This window comes from Cherax quadricarinatus, chromosome 7 (genome assembly GCF_038502225.1).
Source record: "Cherax quadricarinatus isolate ZL_2023a chromosome 7, ASM3850222v1, whole genome shotgun sequence".
NCBI classification, from domain to species: Eukaryota; Metazoa; Arthropoda; class Malacostraca; order Decapoda; family Parastacidae; genus Cherax; species Cherax quadricarinatus.
This window is the reverse complement of record NC_091298.1, coordinates 10,878,185-10,903,007: the sequence shown is the minus strand read 5'-3', so window position 1 is coordinate 10,903,007 and position 24,823 is coordinate 10,878,185. Positions and strand designations below refer to the sequence as shown.

General features: G+C 36.4%; 1 long non-coding RNA gene across 1 annotated transcript in view; it reads left to right on the top strand.

Moving 5' to 3' along the window:
* Window positions 1-8,322: 8,322 nt before the first annotated feature.
* The window catches only part of LOC128686705 (uncharacterized), a 35,317-nt gene continuing 18,816 nt past the window's right edge, over window positions 8,323-24,823 (top strand). Inside the window, exons 1-3 of the long non-coding RNA XR_008406686.2 lie at window positions 8,323-8,401; window positions 10,126-10,201; window positions 24,163-24,284. This is a non-coding gene — a long non-coding RNA (uncharacterized lncRNA). The remainder of the gene's footprint in view (window positions 8,402-10,125; window positions 10,202-24,162; window positions 24,285-24,823) is intronic.

The window sequence follows — 24,823 nt, the reverse complement described above, 5'->3', positions numbered from 1 at the left end:
TGTGTAATTCACTGTGAACCTTCTGTAGGAGGCGTTGTAGAGGAGGAGGACGGAGACTTCTTGAACCAGTTCATTCCTTAAATAAAGTTCATTTTCTCAATAAAACTCCTCTTTCTCTTCCTCCTTCGCCATAAATAGTAGGGGGTATGAAGCTACTACAAATACTACTACTACTACTTCTATTATTACTACTACTACTGCTATCACTTCTACTACTACTACTACTACTACTACTACTACTACTACTACTACTACTACTACTACTACTATTACTACTACTACTACTACTTCTACTACTACTACTACTACTACTTCTTCTACTACTACTACTACTACTATTACTACTACTACTACTACTACTTCTACTACTACTACTACTACTACTACTTCTACTACTACTACTACTACTACTACTACTACTATTACTACTACTATTACTACTACTACTACTACTAATAATAATAATAATACCTCTATTACTACTAGTAGTATTTCTACGCTGCATTGGAATTCGCAGTATCTTGTGACTGCTTATTTCTTTACCAGTATTGGCATGTAGGGGATCGAGACTTACCTCCTGGCCCCGCCTGCTAACTTGACCTGGGGTTAATTTAGTAGTGATATTTTAGAGAGTGGTTTGCAGTGTAGGTGGATGAGGTGCTGTTGAGTAGTTAAAAGGTTGAGGAAAATATAAGAGCTACGTTGGCAGGTGATGTTGGGGTAGGTAGTTCTGAAAACAAGTGGAGAGGTGTAGGTGGGGAAAGTGCAAGTGGGGTAGAATAGGTGGGAAGGTATAGGTGGGTGGTGGTGGTGGAAAACAGAGGGGAAGGTGTTGGTTGTAGGGAAAGCAGGTGCTGCTCGTCTGGAAAAGCAGGTGGGGAAAAATGCACGTTTGGAAGAAGACAAGTGGAGATGTGGGGGGGGGAATAACAGAGAGGGAGGTGCTGGTTTAAGTGATGGGGAGGAACAGGAAGGAACGTGAAGGCTGTATTGAGATCAGGTGGGAAATTGCACGCATGGCTAGCCCTCATAGCAAGTCAATATGGTTAGTAGTTCTCGCGGCTGGTTCTCCGAGGCAGATCTTTTGGATATTCTGCAAAGGTAATCAGCACAGCAAGTACTCATTGCTGGTCATAATGAAAAGCCTTCATGGATAGTCTTCAAGGAAAATCATCCGTACTAGTAACTGCAATCGGCAAATATTTTCTATTTCTTTTACTGAAAGTAATTAAAGTGAACTGATCATTTGTATCATAGCTAATTGTTGAAGCCAATAAGTGACTTGAGTGATGACTGAGGTCTTCCTCTTGATGCACTTGTATAATAGCTGATTGGTGAAGTCAATAAGTGGCTTGAGTGATGACTGAGGTCTTCCTCTTGATGCACTTGTATAATAGCTGACTGGTGAAGTCAATAAGTGGCTTGAGTGATGACTGAAGTCTTCCTCTTGATGCACTTGTATAATAGCTGACTGGTGAAGTCAATAAGTGGCTTGAGTGATGACTGAAGTCTTCCTCTTGATGCACTTGTATAATAGCTGATTGGTGAAGTCAATAAGTGGCTTGAGTGATGACTGAAGTCTTCCTCTTGATGCATACAAGAAATTTTTGAAGTGTAGCAAGGACTGACACGCTGATAAAACACTGAATGTTGGAAAGACGTTCAGTTGTAAAAAAAACTCTATTATCGAAACATGAAAAGCTCCATTTAAGGGAGCTGCATTACTGCTGGTGAAAGGCTCTGATCCAAGGTATTGGAGCTACTACTCTTTTAGTTCAAACCTGATTTTTTTTTAATGTTTTGTTAGTATATTAGTTGGGATCTCCTCTTAGTTCTCACCTTTATTATCTTTTTACAGCTCCTGGTAAATGGAAATTAATCAGCTTTGATGCGAGGAAGGGGTCGGGCAGTTCCAATTTTTCGAATTAGATAACCTTCACTAACATCAAGGCACCTTGAAAGATACTAACGCTTAAAATCTTTGTCAGCATTCGTAAGATCAGAGGTGATGCAGCCTGTGAAAGATCTTTACAGACGTTCACAGTCATGGCCTCTTGTTGACACTCACATGAAAAGGCATGATCACACATAAAAACACACATGCACCTGAGCACATGTACACGCAGTCATAGCTACACATAGTGTAAATAAAGACACATATACAAAGGCGAATATATTGCTTTTCACGAACACAAAAATCAAAGCAAAATATTGTTGTGAAGAATATACCTGTTCAAAAAATAGTGATATATATTCATATATATATATATATATATATATATATATATATATATATATATATATATATATATATATATATATATATATATATATATATTGTATATAAAAGTAGTTTATGGATGTAGGTTGGGTGTGTACTTAGTGATGCATGGTGAAGTGAAGGGGAGGGGAAGGAAGAGTGAGACTACAGCACTACGGCAATACTACAAAAGATTCCCTTCTCCCCTCCCAGCCTGATACAGTTGGTGCCTCGCGTCAAAAATCTGCATGTTAGTTACTGCAGCCTGAACTACGAGTAGAGCTTGGTAAAAGTGCGCTAGACAGCCGTGAATCCCTCCCCTGGCCTGTCATGGAGAGGGGGAACTAGCGACCATCCCCGTAAAAAGCTGTGTGTGTGTGGGGACAGAGCACTTCACCCCTCGTGTTGTGTTTGGCTGGCTCAGTTGCGTCATGCACAGACAGGCAGTCTTTGGATCGCTACACAACAGGTGGGGAGGGAGGCTTGAAAGTGCTCTCCTCTACCAGAGTGGCAAGCAAGAGTGGAAGCAAGAGTGGAAGGCAGAGTACCAGCAACGCCGCGCGATAAGTGCATTGTATATTCGCTACTAGCGAAGGAGTTAAAGACCGAATGATAATGAGTGAAGAGAAGATATTGGACGCCTTCATCTAATCACAGGAAATAATAAGTTTACGTCAGCCCATACGATAGGTAAATAAGTGCATTTGTCTATATTTAAGAAATACCTTAACATACTAGAGAAAAAAACGAATTTTGCCTGACAAAATACAATCAGTTGGAATCCAGTTGGTTTCTGCGGCCTTTAGTAACCCCTCTATGCCTTCTCGCGACTAGTGAACCAAGTGATATTTCAACTGGTCTAAAATGTCTCCGTTAAGTGATTCAGGAGGACAAGAGTACAACTGTAAGCGTCAAAGAAACGCTGTCACGATGTGCTGTCAGCGCGAAGCGGAGGTCCACCTGGGAGATAAACAAACGGGTGCAGGTACTGTGAATTGGAAGCGGAGGTCCACCTGGGAAATAAACAAGCGGGTGCAGGTTACCTAATCATGAGCGCGTGACTGGCTGGCCATTATGTTATGTGGGAATAGTGTAAATTACTCGCATTCTTATACCTGCAGGTACGACACACAAGAAAAAGAAGTTAACAACAAACTGAAGCGAGGAGTACTTAATGCTGTGTTTAAATGGTTTGTAATAATGAGAATTAGTTCCCAAAAGAGTGCAAGTGTTCGGGTATCAAGAAAGTATAGTAAAACAAAGTTTGTATTTCAAAGCAAAATTAAATACTATTTTCATCATTGTATAATTAAACTAACAGATAAAGTCAGGTATTTAAGACTAAACGCACAAGTTTCTGCAGACACTGAACGGGATCCCACGTTATATGAAAGACAGTGAGCATCATTGTCGAAAGTACTGACCTGTTAAATTAAAAACATAATAAAAAAATCTGAATGTGGTAAGAAAATTCTATGGTATTTCAAGATACGCGAGCTAAAATATACGCATTTAATACGAGAGGTATAATAGCTTGAGAACGTGAAAGATTAAAACAGTTGACTGGTAGTGAATAATAGCATGATGATCCAAAAATAATAAAAAAAAGACATTCAAATACACACCATCCTTTACTATGTTCCAGATGTGCTGGATCACAAACGTTTAGAAATCTTATCTACAGAGAGTGGGCATCAAAAGAAATCATATTCATAACAGACTAAAAAAAATTAGTTTTACAGAAAATGCATGAAAGACTTTTCTCCTTAACAACGATCCACAGAGTTATATCTGAACTGGATTATACATGGATTGTAGTGCCTTTCCTGTTATACCTGCCTGATCCTCCAGCTTACGCACTAATCTCTTGTGTGGAACTGTGTCAAAAGCCTTCTTACAGTCCAAGAAAGCGCAATCTATCCACTCCTCTCTCTCTTGTCTTACTGCTGTCACCTATAGTAAAGTTTTGGTCATTATTAGTAATATTACAAGTTAGAAGTACCTGGTAGTATACCTTTTGCCAGTAGCATTGAAGATACACTTTCTTTTTAGTACCAATCAGTTGTGATGAATGGTTTTGAAAACCGACAAGTTGAAGAATTGAGACACTTATGCAACACATGGGAATCTTTATTGAAGAAACGTTTCGCCACACAGTGGCTTCATCAGTCCAATACAAAGTAGAAATGGGTAAGAAGAGTAGAAGTTTTGAAGTAATCAGTCCCTCAACCTGGAATCGATGTGTTCAGTCCATCACTCTTGTAGGAAGTGCAGCACAGGGCCAGAGAGATGGCTTATATACTGCGGTGAGATGAGTCCAAGCAGGAGGAAGCGGGATCACAGTGGGACCTGCCACTAGTGTAAGTAGGTCGTCGTCCAAAGGTTGGGAAAGCGTTGAAGTCTTTGTACCAAGATCCCATGATGTTGCAGTGTCTGACAGATGTGATGAATGGTTTTGAAAACCGACAAGTTGAAGAATTGAGACACTTATACAACACTTAACAGTGTTTTAACATTGCTAATACTGAGCTATATGATGACAGACTCATGTTACTATATTCGTGTTATCAGTAAAACAAACTTAATCTCTTGGTGATAAGACTGTTAATGATTGATTAATGATTGATGACAAAGACACATAAAACAGTGTAAGCATTTGTTATAACCAGATTTCGCTTAATAACGTTATTGTGACTTTACAAAACTGCCATTGAGAGAGAAACTTTTATAATAGACTTAAGCTGTTTCCTATATCTTTGTCAACTTATTGTCTACTCATTATTTCTTTCGAACTCTGACTAAGAGATTAGTCAGGTTCCTGCGGTGATATACACATGAGGTGGTGTTCCAGAGATGATGTAGTAGCCATCTGTACCGACTCCAAGACGAGTACTTTAAGTGACGTTGAAGTCAAACGATGGGTTTGGTGATGTTAAACTCAAGCGGCAGTTTTAGTAATGATGAACTCTGATGATTAGTTTTAGTTATGCTGAATTCATACGAAGGGTTTAATTGTGTAATACAGTGGATTTTAGTGAAACTGAACTCAAACGATGAGTTTAGTGATGCTGTGCACAGGTGACGGGTTTAGTGAGATGAACTCAAACGATGGGTTTACTGATGCTGTGCACAGGTGATGGGTTTAATTGTACTGAGGGCAGATGATGAGTTAAGTGATGTTGAGCTCAAATGTTTTGTGATGCAATAAATGAGTTTAGTGAAGCTGAACTCATGTGATGAGCTCAGTCTTGTAAAATTCAAACGATGAGCTTAGTTATATTTAGAGAAAGAATATTTAAATCACGAAGAATTATTCTAATGATGTCGATAATGTACTTTAAGATATCAGTTGTTGATTTTCTTATGTAATGTGTGATCACATAAGTTTTAAGAGATGAGAGACGAATTCTTTCTGGGAGTCCTCTGTTGAGATTACTTATAATTTAAGCCGATCATTAGTTTATTACATTCGGCGTGAAGCATTACATTCGTGTGGGTCATTCACTGTAAGGAATGATTACATTCAGTGTGAAGCACAATATTCGTGTGGGTCATTCACTGTAAGGAATGATTACATTCAGTGTGAAGCACAATATTCGTGTGGGTCATTCAGTGCAAGGAGTGATTATATTCAGTGTGAAGCACTATATTCGTGTGAGTCATTCAGTGCAAGGAGTGATTACATTCAGTGTTAAGCACTATATTCGTGTAGGTCATTCATTGTAAGGAATCCTTGCATTCAGTATGAAGCACTATATTCGTGTGGGTCATTCAGTGTAAGGAGTGATTGCATTCAGTGTGAAGCACTATATTCGTGTTGGTCATTCAGTCATTATCGATCTTTCGTGAGCAGCACGCAAGATTAAACTAAATTCGTTAGGAAACAGAACAAATACCTCCTGATGGCATTTGAGGTTTTGGTCAAAGCACCAGATATACAAGCTGCTTAGTTGTATTAAATTGCTTTTGATCCCAGTGGATTAGAAAATGCTGCTCTCTTCATCTAAGGAATTTCAACTACCCTCTCATTCCCTTCATGACCTACGCTATCCCCCCTAATGATCCTATTACCCAGGACCTGTCTGACCCTGATGGGTTTAACGTTTGCCAACAATTATTATTATTATTATTATTATTATTATTATTATTATTATTATTATTATTATTATTATTATTATTATTATTATTAATATTGTGTTCTCTATCGAACAGGCATACCTAATTAGGTTCTAATTAATCATAAAATATGATGAACCGCTGTCACTGAGCGACTCTCGATCAGATAGCAGAGAACACTTTGGTTGCCGGTCTGTCTTTTTGACTGGCAGACGAAGGATCGAGCCTCAACTCCTCGTGCTGGATGATCTACATTGGCTTAGCAGCAGCTTGTTTTCCTAATCTCGTTAATTAAAAAGTTGCTTCGTTGCGTAATGAGCTTAAGAGAGACACTTTAAGAATTCAAACCTATGCAGCGTCTGTTGCGAGCTCCTTGTTTCCCTCTTCGGTACTACGGAGCATCACTGAGGTTTAAATACAGGTTTAATACATGCTTCAAGACGCTACAAAACACAGTCAAGTGATCTACTTCTTAGACATTAACGCCCTAGAAAGATGTAACAAAACATCGCTGGGTGGCCCCGTTCCCGGAACTACCCACGGAGTTACGAAACATCCCCCGTGAGAAGTGGCCTTACTCCTAAATGACCTAAATCAAGGAAGCACTGTTCTAGAAAGGCATAAAATAGTATTGCTATGTGGCTAGTTTTCAGAAGTACCCGTACTATAAAGATCTATACACATTTATGCTCTTTAAACACTCCAACGAGCACTATTGAAAAGAAAAATAAAGAGAAAAGAACAATTGGTGAGGATTTCTTCGAACTCAGTCATAAAACTTATCGCGCAAGAAACCACAAAACTATAATCTCAGATCTTTAATGGACAGCCTGGAAAGTAAATGTGGAAGGCAAATTTTTATCGGTATTATCGAATGACAGATTGAAAAGATTTAACTTTACATGATTTGATATGTTGTTCCACCAAAAAAAAAAAAAAAAAAAACTAGTTCTGATACATTTGCCTTGGTCTTTATAAGTTGGTGTTTGAAACATAAGAAGTGGCGGTGTAGGTGGGTTAGTAGTAGTCAGGAAACAAGACAGTGTCTACCGACACAGGTTTTAATTAGATGACGATTCGATCAGTGTTTAAGCATCTACAGTCCTACCCGAAGCTTTCTTTGAACCCTATACAAAAAAATATAGGTCAAAATAGAGTGATCCTAAGGCAAGATGTTGATTTACAGGAGGTGCTTGGATTAAAAGTTCTATAAACACTTGTCTATGAAAGGTGAGAAACCGCTTAGACAGAAAAGTGAGATTCTCTTCAGTATGTTTCCGACAATTTATAGAAATGAACATATGCAAAAAAATGCTCTGCCTATTATTTGTCATGTTTTCTGATGCTCATTTGTCATCACAAGGCCAATTTCACTTTGCATTTTAATACCGTCTAATTCTTTAGAGAATCATTAGTAGATTATTTAGCATAATACTTGTAAATTGTTCATTTTAACATCTGCAAGGTGTTTTACTCTGTATATGTAAATTGTTCTCTATATTCACTGGCATGGTTCTATCTTCTGAAGTATAATTATTTATTGACATACTAATTTAATAAACACTAACCCAGAATCTGGAGAAGAAACTTTAGTCGACGTTTCGGTCAGTCCTGGCCCGAGAAAACCAGAGATCAGGCCCAGATGAAGAGTTAGGAGAAAACAAATTTTTTGATATTTGCTTCAAAAGACTCAAACACCAGACTACAGGTCAGGACAATTATTAAAGGAAACGTTTCGCCAAGAATGCCTTCTTCAGTCCTGAACATTAGCAATGAATAAGCCACTCGTGGCGAAACGTTACCTTTAATACATGTCTCGAAGCGGTGTACATAAGTGTCTTTTTCCACAACATCTTGAACATCTCTTCTTTACCTGACAATTTATCATGACATGTACTATAATTACAATGAAATCTTAGAAGTAAAAGACTAATATTTTTAACAGGCTTTCACTACGACAACTTCTCGCTTTGTCCACAACTTTATCAAGTTATGATAAAGCTCTACGCGGAGAGAAACATTGGGGTAATAAAAGCTTGTCCAGCATTTACGACCTTTGCTCCGTCCAGTCGGCATCGTGTTCTCATATCCAGAGTAATCATTCACTGGCGTACTTATTTAATATTCTCTTATTTAAGATCAATACAATAACCTTCTCTTTTGTTTGAGACAGTCATAAGTTTACATCTAACTGTTTCCGTTTTCACCTATTCCCATTTTATGGAATTTTACAATATTATCTTCTCCCGTCCATTTATCACATCATTCGTTCATTTTATATATATATATATATATATATATATATATATATATATATATATATATATATATATATATATATATATATATATATATATATATATATATATATATATATGAAGAACATTGCTTGGATAGTACCGTATGGAACCCTACTATGAGCTTTGTTGAAAGGGGATTATCTCCCTATTATCGATAATTATCATTTTCCTTTCCCAACTCAAAATCTCTTATACAATATACTTTTTTTTCCTCCTGTATATTGCAGTTTCTGTCAAACGCTTTTTATAAAGTAAAGTAAATGCAGTGATCCAATACAATTCATTCTTGTATGATTTCCATAACTCTATCATAAAAGTTTAACAAGGGTTTTGACCAGTCTGAAATCGAATTGCTTATATGAAAGCAGGATGCCACTCTATTTTTTTCCTGTTTTCTCAAATTATTTATTGATATTTTAAAAATGACGCATCAGTAAGACAAGTCTCTAATGTAAAATTCAGTTATACACACACACATTTATATATATAAATATATGTATATATATATATATATATATATATATATATATATATATATATATATATATATATATATATATATATATATATATATATATATATATATATATATATATGTGTGTGTGTGTGTGTGTGTGTGTGTGTGTGTGTGTGTGTGTGTGTGAGGTTGCGGGGGTCGTGTGTGTCCGTGTGTGTGTGTGTGTGTGTGTGTGTGTGTGTTTGTGTGTGTGTGTGTGTGTGTGTGTGTGTGTGTTTGTGTGTGTGTGTGTGTTTGTGTGTGTGTGTTTGTGTGTGTTTGTGTGTGTGTGTGTTTGTGTGTGTGTGTGTGTGTGTGTGTGTGTGTGTGTGTGTGTGTGTGTGTGTGTTTGTGTGTGTGTGTGTTTGTGTCGTGCGGAGTAGGTAAAATTGGTCAATTAGCAAGAACATATAAGATTAAGTCATTTCTAAAATTTTCTCTTATACGTTTAAAGATATATTTTTTCATTTATGTTAATGCAAAAATTAACAATTTTGTACAAAAAAAAACTTAGAAAGCTTACCTAACCTTATCATAACAAGCGCAATTTAATTTAGCCTAATCCGCCTAAATATATTTTAGATAAGTTTACAGTAATTTAATAATTAACAAACACAATGGAATATATTTTTATCATTAGGTTCAGAATGATTTCTGCGAAATTATTGCATACACAAATTTTCGCTTACCTTATTCGGCAAGAAGAGCGTTTCTATTTAAGCCAAAAATCGCAAGCTTTACCTATTCGGCACGATATATATATATATATATATATATATATATATATATATATATATATATATATATATATATATATATATATATATATATATATATATATATATATATTATTTACCGTCAGCTGTGTGTTTCTCTGTATATATATATATGTTGAGAGTTTTTCTTTAATCCTTAATTTAGCAGTTAATGTGTTGATGAATATTTCTAAACAGGTGACCTGCAGACCATCGTGTAGTTGATAGGCTTCAAGACCAGTTAACCAACAAACCAGCTGTTTACATTTATTGGGTAATAATTTCTATGTTATAGCTTATACTTATTCGAAAATAAAGCTTGGTTCTTGGTTCCGGCAAATTTTATTTTCTTGAAAGTTTGTGTTTCTGGATTTTATCAGTAATAGCTCCAATCTATATTTTGTCCCAAGAAATATTAGTTCACTCTTGATTTCTCTTGATAATTTTTAATTACCTTCAAATTCTTCCTTTATTGGCTAATATTTCTTCTTTGTATTTCCATTTTCTTTCATCTTACTCATAATTTATCGCATCATTATATTTATTATACGAAGATTTTTAAGTTATATTTTATGTAGATTGTACCAAAGACCATTTTTTCTTTCAAGTACTAGGGACGGCGTATAACCTTCTCTATATGAGTTGTGTCCACAGTGTTCTGTGATGATGTATGCATGATGCCAGTATTATATATAGGAACATAGCCACTCATATATTTTCTGTTCCAGCCTCACATGCACGCCAGTCTATATTTTTAATTAAAAATCCCATCTAATATTTTTCTTGCTTTGTTTTGGTCGGTTTTATAATTATTTTAATATGCATAGTATTCCCTCTTTTAATTTATCCTAATTTTATTTTTACCTCTTCATGCATCTCTAGTGGTTGTAGCACATGTATCAATAATCACAAATTTTTGCATTTGTATTTTAATTTCTTCATTTTCTACATTGCATCTTGAATTTTAATTTTATTAGTAAGACATGGTTGTGTTACTAATATACTATACGATATTCTTTGAGTGCTGTGTTGAACTATAAGTTTTGCTCTAGGATGATTTTGATTAATCATGCAATATCCAGTTTCTTTTATTTTTGTGAATTAGACCTCTCTTAACTCACTTGTTAATTTTGGTTTATGTTGATTAATACATATATTGTCTTCTACTTGTGGTTCAATATTTCTTGGCTAATACGTTTCCTCAAAATGCTTTCTTAATTCTTTTACTTTCTGATAATATCTCAATTATTATATTAACTAAAAGAATGTCTTTTCTTATTTAAGTTTATGCTTTTTCACACTGCTTTTTGTATGATGCGTGGGCAAAATTGGGATAGAGATATTTATTTCAGATTTGTGTAATCGTACTATTCTATAAAGACATGTTCAGTTTAATTAATATTTTAATATTTTTCTGAAAGTTATTTAATTTTCTTCTCGTTACTTTGTATAAACCCAGGCTGCTTTTTTTTCTCTTCGTTTCCAAATGGCTTCTTGACTATTACTATTATGCATTTATTTCCCTTTATATCACTAAACTTATGTTCTCTTTTGGATCATATCCTCTCAGAGATCTTTTCTTTTTTTCTAACATTTGTTTTGTCCCATTGGCAAGTTTTTGTAATCACTGTTTATGCTCTTAATTTTTCCATCTGTTTTTCCACAGTTACTTGTTGCTCTTTTCGCCAATTACTGGTCTATTATTTCCCCATCCATTTCTTAAACAACTTCTACATCTTGTACACTCAGACATTCTTACCATGTTCTCATTAATTTATCATTCTCTCTAGTTAATTCATGATTTTTTCATCTAGCCTACCTTGTTGGAAGATTAGCGGAGGGAGGATCGAGTCTCCATCTTTCCTTTCGCTGAATGACCCGAATGTGTTTACCGTTTTATATAAGCAATATTCTAGTTTTCTCATGCATTATTCGTATTATCTCTCCTATTTGTTTACAAACCGGACATCTTTATAATAAATTCATTCTGTGTCTTTACTGCTGCAGCCTCTGATGCTCTCTATACGGCTCTCTGTATGGCTCTATACGGCTCTAAATGACTCTATACGACTCTATATTTCTTGGTTATCATAGTTTGCCTTGTCTGTAGATTCTTACTGATGTAGAGTCCTCAGCCCTGTCCAACTTCCATGGATTGTTCAGCTTCGCTAAGTTGTAATTGGCCCACCATCTACAACTCTACTGCTAACCTCTGGTACACCACCTACAACCCTAATGGTAACCTCTTGTGCACCATCTACAACTCTACTTGTAACCTCAGGTACACCATCTACAACTCTACTGCTAACCTCTGGTGCACCTTCTACAACTTCTTTAGAATCACTGAGACACTACGTATACATATATACTGCCACATGCACTCACTTTAGGAATTAGGCGAAAAATCTTCTCCTGTAAACACGTTCATGAGTGAGTGTTTGTGTGGGTGTGCGCGCGCGTGTGTGAGTGAGTAGGTGAGTGAGTGAGCGAGCACATCGGATGGTTCTCAAAGAGAGCCATCCGATGCTTCAGAAGGATAGATAGAAATACTCTCTCTCTCTCTCTCTCTCTCTCTCTCTCTCTCTCTCTCTCTCTCTCATACACACACATATACACACAACAATGAAGACCTCCTACCCTCACTCCCAGGCAGCGACGTCTGCAAGGGGCTTTAAGAACTTTTATTTCTGCACCAGGCTTTTCCACGCATTCTCTATATCAATTTCTGTTTGTACACACACACACACACACACACACACATACTAGGTGAGTACACACACACACACGCACACACACGCATACACACACACACACGTTTTCCAATGCTTTACAATGTATTTTTTTAACATGGGTTTTTTTATCCTGTTTGTAAGCTACTTTTTATAACGTTTATTATAACCAACTATTTTGCACTTGCGTTTTGTACGTAGATTTCCTAACGTATGCTCTCTAATGTACGCTTTATAACGAATGTTTTGTGACGTCTGTTTCATAATGTATGTTTTTAACGTACTCTATAAAAGCAAGTCCGCTTCTTTTTCTTATTTCTACGAAGTTTCAACACCCACTTTATTACCACTTAAACCTCGGTTATTTCCAGTCTAATCGACAAATTACGAAGGTGACACGGACAACTGGCACTGGAACTCTAACAACTAACACAAACGTTCAAGCTTTTGTGAGATGCTCCTGATCTAATATAGACTACCTATCCACGCACCTTTTAACCCACTCAGAAATCTAGCATGACGTGTGGGTTCAATCAGAACTCGAGAATTTGTCTGTGACTACACCAGACCGATTGTCAGACCTTATTTAATTATCTTAGTGTGGGTGAGAATAATATCAACACTCATCATCAGTGAGTGTGTATATATGAGAATTTGCATATGCGTGTGTTTGGGTGAGTAATTACCTTTATATAAATACAAAGTATAGCTAAGACGTTGGTTACCCATCATCAAATTTACATTGAATACAATGAACGGATAGACGCTCTCTTCATTCGGTATTAATTGACTGACATGGTTAATGTTTTAGATTTAAAGCGTATCGACTGCACTGGTAACATTTAAGGCTTCTTTTCACCTGTTCACTACCAATCACGAATTTTTTTTAGCCCTAAGATAGGCTGTAACGTCAACTGTCTATGCAAACACACACACACACACACACACACACACACACACACACACACAGTGGAAACCAGTAGGACTCCAAGAAATCAGAACAGGGGGGCACACCAGCAAGTGCTGGATGAGGTACATATAACCAATGAGGAGGTGAAGAAGCTGCTATGCGAACTTGACACCTCAAAGGCTGTGGGACCAGACAACATCTCTCCATCGGTCCTTAAAGAGGGAGCAGAGATATTGTGTGAGCCATTAACAAAGATCTTCAACACATCATTTGAAACTGGGCAACTCCCTGAGGTATGGAAAATGGCAAATGTAGTCCCAATTTTTAAAAAGGGAGAGAGACATGAGGCACTAAACTACAGACCTGTATCTCTAAAGTGTATAGTATGCAAGGTCATGGAGAAGATCATCAGGAGGAGAGTGGTGGGGCACCTGGAAAGAAACAAGTGTATAATTGACAACCAGCACGGTTTCAGGGAAGGAAAATCCTGTGTCACAAACCTACTAGAGTTTTATGACAAGGTGACAGAAGTAAGACAAGAGAGAGAGGGGTGGATCGACTGCGTATTTTTGGACTGCAAGAAGGCTTTCGACACAGTTCCTCACAAGAGGTTACTGCAAAAGCTAGAGGACCAGGCACACATAACAGGAAAGGCACTGCAATGGATCAGAGAATATCTGACAGGGAGGAAACAACGAGTCATGGTACGCGACGAGGTGTCAGAGTGGGCGCCTGTGACAAGCGGGGTTCCACAGGGGTCAGTCCTAGGACCTGTGCTGTTCTTGGTATACGTGAACGACATAACGGAAGGGATAGACTCAGAAGTGTCCTTGTTTGCAGACGATGTGAAGTTAATGAGAAGAATCGAATCGGACGAGGATCAGGCAGGACTACAAAGAGATCTGGACAGGCTACAAGCCTGGTCCAGCAACTGGCTCCTTGAATTTAACCCTGCCAAATGCAAAGTCATGAAGATTGGGGAAGGGCAAAGAAGACCGCAGACACAATATAGTTTAGATGGCCAAAGACTGCAAACCTCACTCAAGGAAAAAGATCTGGGGGTGAGTATAACACCGAGCATATCTCCTGAGGCGCACATCAATCAGATAACTGCTGCAGCATACGGGCGCCTGGCAAACCTACGGATAGCGTTCCGATACCTCAGTAAGGATTCGTTTAAGACTCTGTACACCATCTACGTCAGGCCCATACTGGAGTATGCAGCACCAGTTTGGAATCCACACCTAGTCAAGCACGTCAAGAAATTAGAGAAAGTGCAAAGGTTTGCAACAAGACTAGTCCCAGAGCTACGGGGATTGTCCTATGAAGAAAGGTTGAGGGAAATCGGCCTGACGACACTGGAGGCCAGGAGGGTCAGGGGAGACATGATAACGACATATAAAATACTGCGCGGAATAGACGAGGTGGACAAAGACGAGATGTTCCAGAGATGGGACACAGACACAAGAGGTCAAAATTGGAAGTTGAAGACTCAGATGAATCAAAGGGATGTTAGGAAGTATTTCTTCAGTCATAGAGTAGTCAGGCCATGGATTAGCCTAGAAAGTGATGTGGTGGAGGCAGGAACCATACATAGTTTTAAGGCGAGGTATGATAGAGCTCATGGGGCAGGGAGAGAGAGGACCTAGTAGCAATCAGCGAAGAGGCGGGGCCAGGAGCTGTGACTCGACCCCTGCAACCACAAATAGGTGAGTACAAATAGGTGAGTACACACACACACACACACACACACACACACACACACACACACACACACACACATATATATATATATATATATATATATATATATATATATATATATATATATATATATATATATATATATATATATATATATATATATATATATATATATATGCATATATGCAAAACAACCACTGTGAAAGAATAGAGAAATTCCAAGCGCTTTCGTGACTACTCACATTATCAAGGAACTATGAAAGTAAAGCATCCAAGGAAGGTATATAAGGGGTCTGGCCAACACCTCACTATCAGATCCCACAACAGTACAACAGTTAAACACCTGACGTGCGCCGGCCCAATTGGACAGGTCCTTTGCACAACCCACCAACAAACTATTCTACCCGAGAAAATTTTAAAAATTATTATTTGTCCAATGTATTATTAAATTCTTCCCAAATTCTATTAATTATAAATGGATCTAATTTATATAAACCAAAGGAAATATTCATATTATTGTCAAAACTGCTTTTTATGAAACAAGATTCAATTATATTCCTGTCGACCATGGACTTGCTTGATACTACTTTCTCAACTTTTTGAAAATCAATTGGATGGTTAAAATCTCTTCCATGAATAAATAGAGCATTGGAATCTTGTCCAGTTCTAATACTATATTTATGTTGTTTTAATCTTAGTTCGAGATTTTTACCAGTTTGACCGTAATAAACTTCATCGCAAATTTTACAAGGAATCTTATAGACACATCCATCAGCATTTTGGGGTGAATTCTTTATCGAAAGTTTTTTTTACTGTATCAAGATTTTTGAATACAACTTTAATATTAAAAGTCTTAAGAAGAGAAGGCATATCAACCAAGTTTTCATGGTACGGGAGAACCAACATATTTTTAGTTGAATAAGGCTGGTTGTCCCTTTTTGGATTGTAAAAAGTATTTCTAGCAAAAGTATTTCTGATAGTGAGGTGTTGGCCAGACCCCTTATATACCTTCCTTGGATGCTTTACTTTCATAGTTCCTTGATAATGTGAGTAGTCACGAAATCGCTTGCTTGGAATTTTCCTATTCTTTCACAGTTGTTGTTTTGCATATTCTGAAATCACCTGTTTACTGTGATCTTATTGCATATACATATATATATACATATATATATATATATATATATATATATATATATATATATATATATATATATATATATATATATATATATATATATATATATATATATGTCGTGCCGAATATGTGAAACTGGTCAATTAGCAAGAACTCATTTAAAATTAAGTCCTTTCCAAAATTTTCTCTTATACGTTTAAAGATATATTTTTTCATTAATGTTAATGTAAAAATTTTTAATTTTGCATCAAAAGAATCTTAGAAAACTTACCTAACCTTATTATAACAAGAACAATTTATTTTAGCCTAACCCAACTAAATATATTTTAGATTTGTTTACAATAATTTAATACTAAACAAACACAGTGAAATATATTTTTTTCGTTAGGTTCAGAATGATTTTGGCGAAATTATTGCATACACAAATTTTCACTTCTCCTATATGGCAAGAAGAGCATTGCTATTTAAGCCAAGATCGCAAGTTCTGCCTATTCGGCACGACATATATATATATATATATATATATATATATATATATATATATATATATATATATATATATATATATATATATATATATATATATATATATATATATATATATATATATATATATAAAGAGAGAGAGAGAGAGAGAGATACACATGCCGCTGTATATATCCTCATTCTTTACTGTCAGGTATAATAGCTCACATTTGCATTCAAGGCATCTTACAAAATCGCAGAACACGAGTAACGTAGTTTGTCATATAATTCTGACTTTGATATGCAGTCAAAAAAAATTAACTAAATAGTAATGATTTACACTAAAAGAAAAATTATGGAAATAAACATTAATAAAATGCACTTTATGTCTAATAATTAATTTAGAGTCATAAAAACTTTTTTAATCATAATTTCATGACTGTTTTCACCGGGTTACTGATATATATATATATATATATATATATATATATATATATATATATATATATATATATATATATATATATATATATATATATATATATATATATATATATATATATATATATATATATATTGCAAGAAATTATAGAAGGAAACCGACTGGATTCGTTTTATGTGTCGTTGGTAGTGACAGTTTATGTTACATCTGTGGTTACCAGGTGAGAGATGTCACGCACACTGACATCACGAAGGGTGCGTCATGGGCTCTTGATCTTTGAAGATGGAGTTACTCTTTTCCGTTGGTTCGCTCTCAAACCTTCTCGCCTCTTATTGCCAGGCCATGTATGACTCCCTACGGGTTTAGTGCTCCCAGCTAATAAAGCAATTATGATAATTTGTCTCATTGGTGGGAATTCTACTGATGTCACTGTAAATGCGCAGGCCGGTCCAAATTTGTGTTCATGAAAATATGGGATGACTATATTATCAAGTGAGGGAGCTGTAAACCCACAGGGGCAAAACAATTGCCATGGAAATGGTCTGTAATACATTTTTATTCCGAGGAAGGTGAGGGGGGATTTCACATATTGCTTCGTCTTGATACTGTGTTTTGTGTGTGTGTGTGGGTGTGGTGTGTATGTTTGTATTTGTATGTATGTATGTATATAAGTATGTATGTATGTATGTATGTATTTGTATGTATGTATGTATATAATTATGTATGTATGTATGTATATATTTGTATGTATGTTTATTAATATGCATTTTGTATGTATGTGTGTAAGAATGTATGCATATATGTATGTACGTATGCATGTATATTTGTATTTATGTACGTTTTTTTGTATGTATGTATCTATGCATATACGTGCTGTACGCGCGCATGTTATCGCGCAATTAACCAAAGCATATCACTAAAAACTGTATCGGTAAAGTAAAACAGAAGTCCGCCATTCTTGCAGCAATAAACATTCACCAGACTGACAAAATAATCGCGCCATTAGGAGCCGACCGAATGAAAAGGAGGAGGAAAAAAAACAGAGTCGCGTGTTCAACTCCTGTGTCGCGCTCGTTCGATAAATAACGTGGCACCTTTTTTTGTGCTTACGCTGATTGGATGACAGGTGCTATTACCCACCTGAGCCGGCCAATCGCATGGCGAGGCTTAGCTAGATGCCCAGCCTCAAGTGCGTCTTTAGAATTAGTAATCAAAGGATCAATACTTAGCGTTGAAGGGGTTCGTTGTGCCTATGTGATGCGGTGGAGCTGGTCGCCCGCCCGTAAGGGAGGCGTCCCGTCCACCCGCCCTTATACCTCTTCTCGCCCACCCACTCACCCACCCACCAACCTGGTTATCCCACACACACACACCCTATTGTGTATGCTTCTGAATACCAGATATACATACAGATGAGTAGCTTCTTACATGTACACATTCTAAAACTGAAAAAAAATTGCGTTCCGTCACCAGAAGAAGAAGAAATATTACTCAGGGACATCGACAAGGTAGAGAAAATTAGGAAAATAACAAGAAAAGGAGAAAATGACTGAACACTGCACATGCAAATGAGCTACGTGGCTATCAGGAAACACGTCAATATAAGTGTGCTAAATTGTTGTTTGTTGCTGTTTTATGAGGAATCGCTAAGCCCATACGAGTCATACAGAAAGCAATCAGGTTTGGAAGTTTAGGATATATCCAATTTCATGGATCAAGAGCTCTGCACCGCTATCGAGGCATTCTGAAGAGTAAGACTGGTGCAGAAGAGGAGAGAACTGAGCAGGGGCAGTGTACTCACCTATATTAACTCGCATAAATATGGTGGTAGGGGTCGAACCTTAGTTCCTGGCCCTGGTTCCTATCTAGGTGTTACTGGTATTACTGTCTCCTATCTTCGAGAGCCTTTTATTATCTTTTTTTAAGCTTTATGTGGATCCTGCCTCTACCACTCCTGTGTTCAGGTAGATCCACTTCCTGGCCACTCTGAGACTGAATAAATACTTCCTAACATCCCTGCGAATTATCTGTGTTTTCAACTTACAGATGTGCCCTTATGTTCCTGTTTCCTGCCTTTTGAGCAATATGTTTCCGTTCACTTTGTTAATTTCCCAGTATTTTGTACGTTATCATATCCCTTCTAGACCTTCTTTCCTCTAACATTATCTGGTTTAGCTCCCTTAATATCTCCTTATTACACATACCCTTTAACTCCGAGACTTGTTTCGTTGCAAACCTTAAAACTTTTCCTAGTTTTCTGACGTGCTTCGTCAAGTATAGGTTCCATACTAGTTCTGCACACTTCAATATGGGCCTGACGTATGCCGAAAACAGTGTCATGAATGACTCCTTGCTAATTTTATCTTTGCCAGATGTGCGTTTGCTTCAGCAATTAATATTTGGTTGATGGACGCCTCAGACGATGCGTTCGGTATAATGCTTAACCTCCATCCCCTGAGCTTCTTCTCGTCACCCACCTCTAGTCTTCATATTTTTGCACATTCGGAGTTAAATTCCAGTATCAACTTGTCAGACCAAATCTGGAGCAGCCTATCCAAGTCCATTTGTCACCTGTTTGTATTATCCTCAGTTTGACATCTTCGAACAGGCATATCTTTAACTGTCTTTTCCGTCATGCCATTCATGCATACACAAAATAATACTGCTGGTCCTAGCGCTGATTCTTGTTAATCTCCAGTCTTTGCATGCGCTCATTCTGATACCTCTTTTAGGTCATTCACTCACTGATTCCTTCCTCTTAAGTATTCCCTTATCCATTGCGGTGCCTTTCCTGTTATTCCTACTTGCTCTTTTAACATTCATCGCAGTCTCTTTTGAGGTCAGTATCAAAAGTCTTCTTACAGTCCAAAAATATGCGAACTACCCATCCATCTCTCTCCTGCTTCTCTGTTACCCTGTCATTAAACTTTAGTAGGTTTGTGAGTCATGATTTAATATCTCTAAAGCCATGCTTGTTATTGTTTATGAACCTGATCTTGTTTCGATAATCTTCTCCATGACCTTATGGACTAAGCATATACCGATACCGGCCTGTAGTTCAAAGTTACTTGTCTGTCCTCTTTCTTAAATACTAGCGCTATATGTTACCATGTTTCAACTGGACTGTTGAACATTGCGTCTAGTGGCTTTCCAGGCCTCGAGGAGATTATTTGGTCCCATTGCCTTCGAGATATCTAGCTAGCTTAAGAGCTTCCGCACCTCCCTTCCTGTGGCACCAATTATATATATATATATATATATATATATATATATATATATATATATATATATATATATATATATATATATATATATATATGTATATATATATATATATATATATATATATATATATATATATATATATATATATATATATATATATATATATATATATATATGTAAACATTGTCTCAGCAGGACTCGAACCTGCAAACTCTGTATCAGAGTCCACAGTACTTAACGGCGGAGTCAGACCCCAGATAAGTGAATTGTTAACAGAATCAAATTGAAGCAAAAAAAATAAAAATCTTTATTAAATTGTATAATTAACTCAAGAATTCATAATACATCTTAGGATAATCGAAAAGCGACTGAAGCTTGATAATCTACCCTTCTACCATTCAATATGCAGCTGGATGAGTCTAGTGATGTGGTTGGTTGCAGCCAGCTGCTGATTTTAGTGTAATATGTTGATGACGGTTTAACCAAGGAAGAATTCCTTCTCTGCCATCCACTTTTACCACCCACAACAGAAAAGAATGTGTTCAACCTAGTTCAAGGATTTTTTTTCGTAAATCATAGCTGTCTTTTGGAACCAAAAATTTAGGACGATTTGTTTTGATGTGCGCTTAATTTTTTGAGCATAAATAATTACTTGCAGATCTGGTAAAAGCAGAAGCTCTTCGACCTTTTATCACTCGTTGCTTTTCGCAAGCGCTTTCCTCAGAAACACTGCCCAGAGGTTTCAATGATATATTCACTACCAAGCCTACACTGAATTTTATACAACTTCAATTCACGAATTATTGCCACTTCGATATTCTCCACCAAGACGCTGGCTCAGTACACCTGTTCGAAATTTATAAATTTTATGGGGTCATGACTTCACTCAGTTCACATAATTTCTGGTGGAGATTGAAATGTTTTTCCAAGAAAGAGCGAGCAATGTATGGTGAAAATTTGAAGTTTCTAGTTTAGTCCTAAGCCTGGAATATTTAGTGGACATTTTTCCCATTTGAATGATTCTAGTCATTCAAGTCAGTAGTATGATATGGTGATTGTGGATGCTGTAGCCAAGGTGAACTTTTTTTTCTCTACACAGTGTCTCTGGAAAATACATTGGAACAACTTCTGGTGCTTATGTGGGAAGAAATGTTTCTTTATCATGTTAAACAAGATTTCATGTTAAACAAGAAGTTCACTTTAGGCAAGAAGTTCATGTCAGATAAGAAGTTCATGTTAGACAAGAAGTTCATGTTAAACAAGAAGTTCACTTTAGGCAAGAAGTTCATGTCAGATAAGAAGTTCATGTTAGACAAGAAGTTCATGTTAAACAAGAAGTTCACTTTAGGCAAGAAGTTCATGTCAGATAAGAAGTTCATGTTAGACAAGAAGTTCATGTTAAACAAGAAGTTCACTTTAGGCAAGAAGTTCATGTCAGTTAAGAAGTTCATGTTAGACAAGAAGTTCAAAGATATTTTGGCTCGGAAGAGCTGAAGCCGGATGCATGGATTTGTTATCCAGTTATCATTGGCCTCAAAAGTTGAACTGTTGCTGATATTACAAAGATGATTTATTACCTTGCAAGCCTAGGAATAGTAGACAAAATACCAGAGAAAAAAAAATAAGTTTAAAATTCCTTGACTAAGGGATATTCTGCAAGCTGGCTATGCAATCTCTTATCCAGTCTACCAAAACTGATCTGTATGAAACGAGGATATCATCTTTGCTGGCCAGGAAAACTGGTGCCCGAAACCGGTTGAGGACAGCAGTGGGGCTACATCTTAACAGATGTAGCCCCACTGTTTCGTGTTGTTGGTTTATTTGTCAGGAAAAAATCCTCTCTGACGGGTATTTGTCATAAGATATTCCGTTCAGCAGTGCCGGCACTATGACGGCAAGACAGTGTCTTTGGACATTGAAAAGTAGGTAGTTAATGGCCATATGTCCAGCCATGGAGGCATCTAGCGCTTACTAGTTGGTGCAGGACTCTGATCTGAAAGTGAAACCTGCGTGTTCTGCCATGGTTGGTTCAAATCGGCTATAACTTCTCCAATAAGCTTCGTATTAGTTTGTTAAGGAAATTTGCTGTTGCAGTAAATTTATTATTTGCTTACTTACTGGCAAGCCAATCAGATGTATAGATGTATAATTAAAGAGGAAGACCATAGGTAATACTTGAACATACATGTATGTCGATCCGTATGTGTAAAAATCTCAGGATTCCTTCGTCATTATTTACGTCAAAGCCTTTCAAGGTTCTTAACTTGATCAAGAGAAGCAAGGAATTCTCTCCTCCTTTAAGACGACATAGTACACCAATTTTCCTGGTCAAAATAAAATTCCCAACTTCTACAATATAATGGTCATTTTTTTTTATGACCTTGGCAGTCTACTTGCCTAGCTATGTTCTGACCAGGGATAGACAATGGGATATAAATGCAATGGACACTGGGAAATAAATTTAATAGTACTGCAATGCGAGTGGATGTAGTTCCAGAAGGAGACATGAATGGTAGTTCATAATTTCTGAAGATTAAAAATAAATAAGCAATGTAAAATGTATTTAAATAGATGAGAGAGATACGAATATCTGTCAACAAATTTTCACTTTATTTAAACGAAATTCAATCTTTAATATCTAGTTTTTATTTCTTAGCTCATCCAGAATATGTTATCTTAACTTCTCACATCTTTATCTTTCATGAAATATCTTTACATTTGTGCGTTTTTACTCCTGATGAATTCAAATCAAATGAAATGGGATATTGCCCATAAATATTGACATGGACAAGTTGCAGAACAAGTCTCACTCTGTGTGAACTTTTTATTAAGTTATGGCTTCATAAAGTTTTACACCAAGTTTAAACGTTTTATAAATTAAAACTTTTTCTGAAACCTGTGTCTCTGTTCTCATACAACCCGCCACATCAATAACTTCAACCTTCTAATTCTCTCTGGATATGCTTCAATATCATGTAAAGACCATTGTATTTATCTTCAAAGATTATTGCTGTCTGTCTTCGCTTTCTTGTTATCAGTACCACTTTATCATGAGTCTCTTCCGCTCTTCTCGTCACTTCATCGTTGAAGATTATTTCCTGGCAATATTGCGTTTAATAACACATTTAAAACTATGTTTCTAACTAACCACAACATCACTTCTGGCCAATGAAATCTAGTTTACAATAAAAGGTCTATGGTGTCCTCTCATAAGAGACAGAAAAACTTACATCATCATCATTAGTTACATTATAATAAAGGAGGCGATAAGTTACGTGAAGAATCTGTCATGATAGGGGAAGCTGATGGAACCCACATTCTGAGGACCTCTGATGGAAGTCGAAATATACAGATAAACAATCACTCTAGCTCCTGTCTACATGAGATGATAGATCTCTAGTAAACAAATGTTCATTGCATTCTGGTACATCAGCTCTTTTAAACACATTTTGTTTTCCAAATCCTTCTCTACTGCATATGCCATCATTAAGGTGTCCTGCTCACTTGTGTCGTTCCTCCATTATTTATTCCATATTTTGAACACTCTCTGGTTACATGACCTTAAAACACATATATTCGCGTCTGAAATCTGAAACAACTAATGTGCCATAATTTTTCTTCCCAGATCTCGGATTTTGTATATCTTCAGCAAAGACACAAGCTGCAAAACAAGTTTGAACTAGGACGAGATTTCGCCCTGGTTAGAGCTCTATCAAATTGTCACTTGACAAAGCTCTACACAGAGAGGTGATGTCTCAATAAAATCATATTCTACAACATGTGTTTTCATCTTCAGTCTTGTAGCCATGTGTTCTCTCATCCAATGTTTTTGATTATAGTTTCTTCTCACTCTTAACTTTTATTGAAAGCTCCATGACGTAATACCTACACTTCCCAACCTGGAACATAAAAATCTTATCCATTACTTGAAGTTTCTTAACTGTTTTTGTAAATTATTCACGTGTGTTTCCGTGTTACGAATGTTATTTCCGTATTACAATTTTGTTAACATCTGTTCGGTTCCACTACTATGGGTAATAAATAATCAGAACACATCTAAATAATATTTCGTAGATACTTTTAAAATGATTCTCTCTCTCTCTCTCTCTCTCTCTCTCTCTCCAACTTATGATCTATATTTCCAAAATCATTTAATGATTATTCCATTTTAAAAAAACAATTTAAAACTAAGTAAGATTTCAGTAAGCTAATAGTACGATTTTGTTTATTTAAACATGAAATCAAATTATTAACCAATTTTCCCCACCTAATTCTTACACATCCGT